Source organism: Protopterus annectens, chromosome 17.part0 (genome assembly GCF_019279795.1).
Source record: "Protopterus annectens isolate FY-2018-M chromosome 17.part0, PAN1.0, whole genome shotgun sequence".
In the NCBI taxonomy this organism is placed as follows: Eukaryota; Metazoa; Chordata; order Ceratodontiformes; family Protopteridae; genus Protopterus; species Protopterus annectens.
The window spans coordinates 589,823,620-589,834,669 of record NC_056751.1 but is presented as its reverse complement, the minus strand read 5'-3'; positions in this window follow the sequence as shown (position 1 = coordinate 589,834,669).

The following is an 11,050-nucleotide window of genomic DNA, read 5'->3' as shown; positions in this document are numbered from 1 at the left end:
TTGATTCAAGGACACTTCTTCATACATATATGTATGCAATAAATTCATCATTTTTTCTGTGTATTTATCAATGCTCATTATTACAGCTCCCCCTCCCTTATCAGGTTTCATAACTCTTATGCTGGCACTTTGCAACTCTTTCAAAAGATATACTTTCTGATAATTTAAATTTAAATTTAATCCAGCTCTCTCTGTGTGTAAAGATTTTAAGTCAAGTTCACACATTTTTTCATACATGTGAAGTTTGGGGTGGAGGGGGGGTTGAATATAGCGCTAATGTTATACATTTATTTATTTTATTTTATTTATTTTACATTTGTTGGCCAGGCTAGTCCAACTGGATATATGTCCATGTTCAGTGGATGCCCGGGGAGCAAAGCTCCAACATAGATAATAATAAACATAAACATAACATAAGAACAATGTATTTGTAATACTAGAATGCAATTTATAAACATCTGGTAGAGTACCCTTTTAAGACTAGAAAGAATTAAAAAAATAGACTTAGAGATCAGGTAATTATCATCAAATAAAAAGAAAGAAAGATAATATACTTAAGCTGGGAACATGTATATAGAGTAATGAGCTAGCAGATTATGTCACAATTCTATAGTAGTGTAATTAAGAGCAGGATTAAGTTAATACAGATGATGAAGATACATTCCTACTGTTGAAAGCTAAGAGACCAGGTTAATACTCTGAAATGGTTATTTAGAAAAGACTAAGTAAATACAGACTTAGTTAACTAACTGCTCATATTCCATAAGGTTAAGGAAAGGTAGTGGTAGTGCAGCAGTACTGAGATCAATGAAGGTGAGAGTGGCAGGAAGCAGCTCGTTAGTCTGGTTTGGTGCATGGGCAAAGCCAGTGAGCCTTGAGGTATGTTTTAAGTTGCTGTTTGAAAAGTGGTGAAGAGAGGGATGTTAGTTCACTAGGAAGCAGGTTCCAGGTTTTCTCTACAGTGTTGGAGAACAGAGAGTCCCCAACCCTATTACTGGATTTCAGTGAGGATACTAGAAGTTTACTTGATGAGCGAAGGGTTGTAAGATTTTTGTAGGGGGTGATGAGGGTAGTCAGTATAGGAGTATTGCTAGGATGATAAAGGGTCTTATGGGTGTAATAAGTTGGTGAAAGAAAAGCTGATTAGGCAGTTCCAGCCATCCTAGCTGTTTGAGATTATGACAATGATGGGTTCTAAATGGGGATCCGGAGGCAAATCTGGCAATGATATTGTAGGAGGTAATAAGCTTGTTGAGGTTGTTTTTAGATAGGTTGGTATAAATGGGAGAGGCCTAGAGGAGGGTAGAGATAAGATGGGTATGGGCAATAGTAGTTCTAGCTATTGGAGTAAGAAACTGTTTTAGCCTATAGAGGGAGCCTAGTTTTCTGTTCACTGACTTTATTGTAGTATTGATATGGGTATCAAAGGTGAGGTTGTCATCTATAGTTACACCTAAGAGCTTAGTGGTTGGGTCGGGAGATATGAGAGTACCATTATTAGATGTTACTGTGAGGTGTAATGGGGAAGACTTTTATGTAGGAATAAAGAGCAATAGTTTGTTTTTTGGGGGGTTTAGGAGGAGGCAGCATTGGGGGAACCAATTCTCTACTATATTAAATGTTGCTTGGATGAGGGACTGCAGTTCAGATATGGAAGAAGAGTCATCTGCATATTGTATGCAGGTGGCTTGAGGAGTATTCATGTTTAGATCACTAATTAAAAAGTGAAAATAAGAGAGGGCCCAAGATGGAGCCTTGGGGGATGCCCAAGGTAACAGGAAGAAGGTTAGATAGGTTATTCTCCCAAAGTACAGCTTGTTTCCTGTTTTCTAAGTAGGAGTTGAACCATTTTAGTGCCTGGGTATCAAGTGAGAGGGACTTAAGAATGTTCAGAAGTAGCTGGTGGTTCACCATATTGAAGGCTTTCGAGAGGTCAATAAAGAGAGCAGAAGACAGAGTATTGTTATTGCGATTTTTGTTGATACAGTCTGAAAAGGATAAGAGGGCAGTGGTGGTGCTATGGAATGGCCTAAAACTATGCTGACAGTTTGCTAGTATGTTATTTTGTAGTAGGTGGTCTAATAGTTGATGGTGGATGCATTTTTCCATGGTTTTTGCTAGTGGGGAGAGTAAGGCCATTGAGCAATAGTTAGAGAGTTCAGTAGAGTTACTGCCCTTATGAACAGGGATGATATGGGAGATTTTCCAGACTGATGGGATGGTGCCTTCAGTAATTGTTCTATTTATTAGAATGGAGATGGGATAGGCAATTACCTTTGCTGCAATCTGTAGATATTCAGCAGGTAGCAGATCAGCAGAGGGGGTGCATGGTTTAAGTTTTTCAAGGAGACGGCAAATGAGAGAAGTAGGAATTGGTTGTAGATGAAATAAGGGAAGTGAGGTAGTTTTAGTGGGAGGCAGGATAGTATTAATGGGGGGTAGTAAGCTGGCTAAAGATTGAACGGTTTCAGTAAAGACGGTATTAAAGGTGTCTGCAATATGCGTAGGATTGTTGTGGGAGGTGCCTGATGGGGTAGGTGTTTTGGAGTGGCCTAGTTGCATGAGTTTATTAATACCTGACTTTTGGGATTTGTACTGATGTTTATGCTGGAGATGAAGGTAAAAGTGTTTCTTGTCAAGGAGTATAGATTTCTTGGTAACATTTCTAATTTGTTTAAATTTTTGATGGTCTGTTGGGTTTCTAGTATTTCTCCATTTGGCCCATATTTTATTTCTCAGTCTGATTTTATGCCTTATGACTTTAGTAAGCCATGGGGCAGTTTTTGTCCTGTTTTTGATTGAACGAGTAGGGGCATGGTAGTCCAGGATTTGTAAGAATTTGGTGTTAAAGTATAACACTGCATCCTCGAGTTGCAGGTATTTTAGGGGAGACCGGTCACAAGCCCTAAGTTCAGTTTGGAAGCTATCTGGATTAAAATTTCTATTGGTTCGAGTAGTTCTATAAAAGGTTGGGTTGGGAATATTGGTCCTTTGTCTAAGTATGTAGGTCAGTGAGTGGTCACTGATGTCCGCAGGAATGGTACCTGTTTTATATGTATTGGGATGACTGTTAACAAGGATCCAGTCTAAGGTGCTTTCTTTGTGGTTAGGTTTATGTGTTTTGGTTGGGGAGGTAATAGTTTGGGAGAAAACATATAGGTTAATATGAGTAGTAGGTTTAGGTGAACTACAGCTAGTCCAGTCAATTTTTAAGTCACCCAGCACTAAGGATTCTTGTGGTAAGTTAGTTGAAAGCCAGCTAAGGATATTTTCAAAGGTATTAATGTTATTTCCAGGAGGGAGATAAGAGCATATTATGTAAATGGCTGTACAGGCATTGATCTGCAGTTTGGCAATAAGGATTTCAGCATTACTGCCAGTGGGTAGTTATTTATCAAATGAGGTAACTTGCAGCCATGATTTATATAAAATTGCTACTCCACCACCTTTTTTTAGTTTTGCAGTTGATTCTAAGTATATTGTATCCAGCTGGGGTGATTACATTGTCCTGAGTTGAAGGTTTTAGCCAAGTCTCTGTGAGACACAGGATGTCAAAGGAATATACATCTAACAGAGCATGGATTTGGATTACTTTATTGTTTATGCTACAAATATTGAGATGTGCTATATATATAGAGAGAGAGAGAGTTAGATGGTCTAGCCGGGATGTGAAAGGCAGAGGGAAATGGACTGTGGGGGGGTCAGAGGTATCTATATTGTTTGGGCCAGGGTTGGGATGAATGTCACCATCTAATAGAGGGTGCAGTTGAAGTTTATGTGTGAGCTTTGGGATAGTAGAGTAAAAGTTTAGAGATTTCCTGGATGGAAGATAAGTGATGTGGGATAGTCTGTGGTACTTAGGAAGTAGATAGGTGGATGTAGATGTGATATTTAAGTGGTTGTGGGTGGCTGCTTGAGTTGCAGGAAGAGTTTTCTGAAGGGGATGGTGAAAGTCAGTGAAGGTGAGATGCTCATAAGGGTTAAGACACAGGATACACATAGAAAAGGTAGGATAGTGTAACAAAGTAGTAGTTTCCTGTGGCTAGACATTAGTACTATGCTCATTGTAAGGAGTGTAATATAGGTTTTAGAAGAGGAGGAAGGAAGTGGGGGTGATAGGGATAGGTGCAGTAAAGGAAGATGAGAAGTCCTACCTGGTGTATTAGCACTTTAAAGAGTAGTAGCTAGTGATATAATGCTGGAGTAGTTAGTCAGTGAGCAGTAGAGAGTGATTGGAAGTAAGGGTTGGGATGTGGCTTTGGAGGTATAAGGTCAGGTGCACTGGGGGTAGGTGGGATTTGGTGGTAGGGTAGGGGAGTGGAGTGAGCCCGCAGGGTGAATGGAGTGGTAGACCCAAGAAAGGGGAATGAGGAGGAGCTACCAAAAACAATCAGTAACACAGTTGCTTATGCTATCTCAGAGCAACTGGAGAGTACAGGTAAGTGTGAGTTCCAATGTACCTTAAGACTAGAGCTCATGGAAAGGAGAGCACTGTAAGGGTAGCAGACACTTGAGAAATAACCATTCATTAGGGAAATAAGTAGTAGGATAAGCAATGTAGAGCTGGAGAACTGTTGGGAAAAAAAAAACTGGAATTGGTAAGCTAGTATGGGTATATACTTCCACCTAGTGGTGATTTCCATGCAATACAGCTGCTCTACTGTGCAAGGGCTGGGAATGGGGGTTTAAAAATATGACAGTAGTAGCCAGCTGGTGTGCACACCGCATTACATTTCTATCAACAGTTAATACTAATTGTATAATTATGCTTCAAAAACAACATTTAAAGTCACCTACATGTTGAAAATATTTTCTGCTATAGGTAGGAAGAACTTTGCCGGAATAGTGTCCATCCAGGTAGTTCCTTTTAAGGGATTGTTTGTTAGAAGGTGGTTTCCCCGAGGTTGAGGGAAAGCACCCAAAGTAAAAGGGGCTAAGCAGGACGTTGAAAATATTTTCTGCTATAGGTAGGAACAACCTTGCTGTAATAGCATCCGTCCAGGCAGTTCCTCTTAAGGGATTGTTTGTTAGAAGGTGGTTTCCAAGAGGTTGGGGGAAAGCACCTGAAGTAAAAGGGGCTAAGCAGAACATTGAAAATATTTTCTGCTATAGGTAGGAACAACTTTGCTGGAATAGCGTCCGTCCAGGCAGTTCCTCTTAAGGGATTGTTTGTTAGAAGGTGGTTTCCACGAGGTTGAGGGAAAGCACCCGAAGTAAAACGGGCTAAGCAGGACATTGAAAATATTTTCTGCTATAGGTAGGAACAACTTTCCTGGAAAAGCATCCTTCCAGGCAGTTCCTCTTAAGGGATTGTTTGTTAGAAGGTGATTTCCACGAGGTTGGGGGAAAGTGCCTGAAGTAAAAGGGGCTAAGCAGGACATTGAAAATATTTGCTGCTACAGGTAGGAACAACTTTGCTGGAATAGCATCCGTCCAGGCAGTTCCTCTTAAGGGATTGTTTGTTAGAAGGTGGTTTCCACGAGGTTGGGGGAAAGTGCCCGAAGTAAAAGGGGCTAAGCAAGACGTTGAAAATATATTCTGCTATAGGTAGGAACAACTTTGCTGGAATAGCGTCCGTCAGGCAGGTCCTCTTAAGGGATTGTTTGTAAGAAGGTGGTTTCCACGAAGTTGGTGGAAAGCATCCAAAGTAAAAGGGGCTAAGCAGGACATTGAAAATATTTTCTGCTATAGGTAGGAACAACTTTGCTGGAATAGTATCCATTCAGGTAGTTCCTCTTAAGGGATTGTTTGTTAGAAGGTGGTTTCCACAAGGTTGGGGGAAAGCACCCAAAGTAAAAGGGGCTAAGCAGGCAACTAGCACACTAGTGTACACACCATGAGGCGGGTACAGAGTAAAGATCATTAAACCAAAACAAAGATAGGTACCACGGAAAAGGAACTTATGTAGTTCAAAAAACAAGCTGGTTTAATAATAGTTGTAGAAAAGCATAAATGCAATTAAAATCACAGTGTTTTCATCTTATTCAGATAGACTTCATCAGATACAAAAAACTTCAGTTAAAAACAACTATTATATATGTTCTCAAGACATTCCACCAATAAAAATTCTGTTTGCCCTAATTAATTGTAACTAAAGTATAGTTTGAAAAGTGCCTTGTGCATTAAAACATTAAAAGTACATAAAATAAATACACATGTTGTGAAGGCATAAAGAAGGTGACAGTATGGAAAAAACATATTATTTCACAGCTTATAATATTTACATAGATAAAATATTTACTTCTAATAAAGTTCGCTAGTTGAATAAACTGAATGTTAAAACATTAAAATGTATTTACCCCTCTAGTGGTTCATTTGGAAAATGACACATTTAGTCTACTTATAAAAACACAATTTCTTCTTTCAAAGCTTAGTAGCTCTCAGTTTTAATATGGGGCCTATGGAGGTATAATCATTAAGTCATGGTGGGCCGGTGGCTTCCAAAGTTATTTGCCACCACAGCTCCCTATATTCAATCTTTTCCTCCCATAGCCCCCCTCTACCCTCCTTCTTTACCTGCTTAAGTATAAAAAAAGAGTAATGTGCTCTCTGACATGTTAATTTATGTCTGTAAAGAGCATTAGCCTCTTTTGTACTTTGAATATCGTAGTGATACTCGTAAATCCTTCTCCACAATTTTCACTCCGTCTTTCTGATGTAGAAGGATTAATATTCCCCACACAGAGCTAGGTAAATAAGTCCATTAAATTCACAATAATAAAATTGTGCACTTTCTACCCATTTTTTCCTACTTGTTAAAAATATTCTCTCTTTATTTGATATGTAGGTGCACAGAGTACATCTTCTGCATTTATATGTTCCTTTCCTTCTCTTGTCACCACTTCCATTGTTGTGAACATTTTCTAATAAATATTATATTTTGGGAGTTCCTATAGATCACTTTAAGGGGTTGATCACTACCTTTCCTAAATCAGTAAAACTAAGAAACTTTTCCCATTCACTTTCAATTGCCTTTCTCATATGCCCTGCACAGGCATTAAACTCTAAAACTAAAGCCTTGCCAAAATTTCCTTCCTCTTACTGTATGCCCTGGCAGAATCTCCTGTGATGTACCTAGTATAGGTTTAAACTTTGACTTTCTGCCTAATACAACTTCCCTTTTAACTTCTGCAATACGGCTATCAGGGTACCCTCTAGCTCTAAAGAGAAGTTCAAGTAGGTTACTTTCTTCCTCATAATCTACATCTTCTGATACCATTCTGCTTGCTCGGACATATTGTCCTTTAATAATATTTTTCTTGTAAGGGGCAGGATGTGCAATATTAAAATGGAGAAAGGAATTGGAAAATGTTTTCTTTCTGTAAATCTTTGAACAAAAATTATTCCCTCTCTTAAAAATTTCTATATCTAAAAATTGCAACTTTTCATTACTAATATTGTATGCAAACTTTAAAAAAAGATGTTGTGTTATTTAAATGACATAAAACTTGTCTAAAATTTCTACATTCCCCTTCCATAAAATAACTATGTCATCAAGGAATCTTCTATAGAGTTTCCATTGACCTGCATGTTTGGACTCTAAAACAAATTTCTCCTCCCACCTAGTTAAAATCAAGTTTGCATTGGTCGGAGCGCAGGCCCCCATTGCCACTTCTTGCACTTGTTGATAGAACTCATCATTAAAAAATATAAAATTATATTTTAAAGCCAAGTCAGTTAGATTCAAGCAAACTATCTGCTCATTTCTAGTGAGTTCTCCATCTTCAAAAATTATTTCTTCCAACATTTGCATCCCTTCATTGTGTGGGATGCTAGAAAACAGGTCGACGACATCTATTGTTACAAATTTTATGTCAACACTCAATAGTTTATCCTTTACTTCCTTTAAGAAATCCCATGAGTCTCTCAGTATTACCCTTCTCTTCAGCCAGTTTTTTATGCTTAGCATCAACAAATTTTGCCAAAGGCAGAGTCTTAAAACCATCTGCTGACACCATGGGTCTGAGTGGGTGGTCCAGCTCATCCTTTGGACTTTAGGGATTCCAAATATTGATGGTATTTTAGGTTTTGTTACTTTCAAATAATTATAGTTTTTTGGTTATTCAGACCTTCCCACATCATGTCATCTAAAGCTACATCTATTTTCCTTTAGGCAATATTAATTTCATTTAGAGTCACACTAGAATATTTGCTAGTATTATTTAAAATTGAATTCATCTTTCCTTCATAGGTAATTGAATCCATTATTACTATCCCCCACCCTTGATGGGTTTCATAACCCTTACTTCCTTATTCCACCTCAGTTCCTCTAGCATCTTCCTTTCTTCCACACTCAGATTATCCTTATATTTAGCCTTCCTATATGCCTCTCTAAATCTATTTTCCACCAATTTTTCAAAGTTTTTTAACTGAGGGTGGGTGGGGGGATTGTATGTACTCTTCTTAATACATGTAACGGTTATGTGGTTCTGTTGTGGCAACATTTTACCCAAGTTTTTTTCCTAATAAATATTTTAAGGTCCATTAAGACTTTCGCCAAGTCCCTTTCTTCTGGGGAATGAATTTTAGACCTTTTGATAAAAGACTAAAATGCTCATTTGTTAAAACAATATTACTAAAATTATAAATAGTAAAACCATCCTTAGTGAACTTATATTCATTGCCCACTTCTCCTCTAATATCACCTGTTAAGCCATGGTCCTGGATGGGATCAGGGGTAGCATCACTCATTAATACCTCATTCTCCCCCTCCTCACCCTCCTCCAGTGAAAATTTTGCTGTTGGTAGTTTGTGTTACCTTTATTTTTTAACCTTTCTGATCTTCTCAATGTGGGATATTCTGAAAAATCATCCAAGTCACACATTGTTACTAATATGTGCCCCATCTCGATTGTCATCCTTCCATTGCTCATTTTCATAACTAAAACTGTCACCCTCCTTTCTTTTATTCACCCTTGGTAATGGGTAGTGTGTGTGGTTTTTATATTCATTAATATCCCTTTCAAGTTTTTTCAGCTTTCTCTGAATAAGTTCATTACATTTTTCATCAATGCCTACCCTAACATTGTAATATTTGTCATTTTCAGAAGCTATGGTAACAATTAAATAATTTTTTATGCATTCATCAATTCCCTTTATCTCCTTTTGCAATTTCTGTCTATTTCTTTCATTGTCCCTAATCATAGCTTTAAGTACATCAAAGCCACATTTATCAAAAATTCAATCAGTTTTTTGTGTAATAAACTACCACTTTCAACATTATTAGGAAACTTCCATATCCATAAGCCCTTAGGCACAACACCTTCAGTAATGCATTGCCTTAAATATGCATTTTCAATATCTAGCATTCTATATTTCAACATTAAACTAGACATTCTATTCAATTTAACATTATATGAATCAGTCATTGGTGATGCTGTTCTTGTTTTATCATTAAATTTAGGAAAAGAAAAACAATACTTGGAACCAGCCCTTTAAGTCTATTTTACTTGCCATATTCTGTGCAGTCTCTAAGGCATCTCTACAGCCTTGCCCTGGTGGAATAGTCATTTTTCTGCTTCATTTCTTGAAGGTAAAGAATCTGTTGTTTTTAAAACACTTGGTGTACGGAAATAGTCCTCGTCTCAATTTATTTCAGTATTTCCATTCAAAAGAACGCCTTGTTTTGGCCGTACATCACGCCCGCCATGATTTTCTTTCATTTTACTTACTCCAGCATTCATAACCTCTGGTGTCCACCCATTGCGGGCCATAGTGGCCAATTCAATCATGGATTGGCTCAAAGGAGTTAAGAGGTCAAGCAATTCAGTGAGCTGGCCAATTAGCTTCCTGATTTGGCCCACTTCGTCTGGCCCACCTCTGTAGTCACTTGTACTGGCAAGTTTCTTATCCATGCTCGAGGAAAATACCAAATAAATCCAAAAAAAACTCAAACTGGCACCCAGAAAATAAACTTTAAACCAAAACAAAGATAGGTACCACAGAAAAGGAACTCAGTACAATCATGTAGTTCAAAAAACAAGCTGGTTTAACAATAGTTGTAAAAAAGCATAAACACAATTAAAATCATAGCGTTTTCATCTTATTCAGTCAGACTTCATCAAATACATAAAACTTCAGTTAAAAACAACTACTATATATGTTCTCAAGACATTCCACCAATTAAAATCACCACCAATAAAAATTCCCAGTTTGCCCTAATTAATTGTAACGGAAGTGTAGTTTGAAAAGTGCCTCGTCATTAAAACATTAAAAGTACATAAAATAAATACACATGTTGTGAAGGCATAAAGAAGGTGACAGTATGGAAAAAGTAACATATTATTTCACAGCTTATAATATTTATATAGATAAAATATTTACTTCTAATAAAGTTCACTAGTTGAATCAACTGGGTTTATCTTCTGGGTGCCAGTTTGAGCTTTTTTGGATCTAATGTTATACATATTACTTTGATTGTTATTTAACACTTCTCTTTGATACAACAATGAAAAATTAAGCTTTCTTAGATATAGCTTCAAATCAATCATAGTGTTAATATAATTGAAATATTTTGTTGGTACAAATGTCATTCCTTTTGCAAACAAATTGGTTGTATATAAATTGATGTTCATATCAGAATAATTATATACACTAAAATCACCTTGAACATTTTTTATGATAGAAAACTCCATGTCCACATTTCTGTTGTCATTAGACACACAAAGTGTTGATTCACATTCAGATATAGCACCAACTGAATCACATTCCGGCTATGAAAAACTACTTAATGTTTCCAATATTTCTGTTGCAGTCTGTCTCCTTGAAAACCCGCATCATAAGAGTTTGCATATGATATAGGTGATAGGTCGGTTATAAGAATCAGCTTTATTTCTAATTCTTTCAGACCATCTTAACGGTGGATATTCAGAGTTATAACCAACTACTGTTTGAGGCTAATGCCTCTCTGTTTCCTGGTTTGTATGAAAATTATTATCTTGAACTTTATGCCAGGCATAGTTATTACTTTTATTCTGTTTCTTTGTATGCTGAGGCCCTGATAGTCTAGGATATGCTAGGCCATTAGCATTAAAAGGTTCTCTATTTAAAT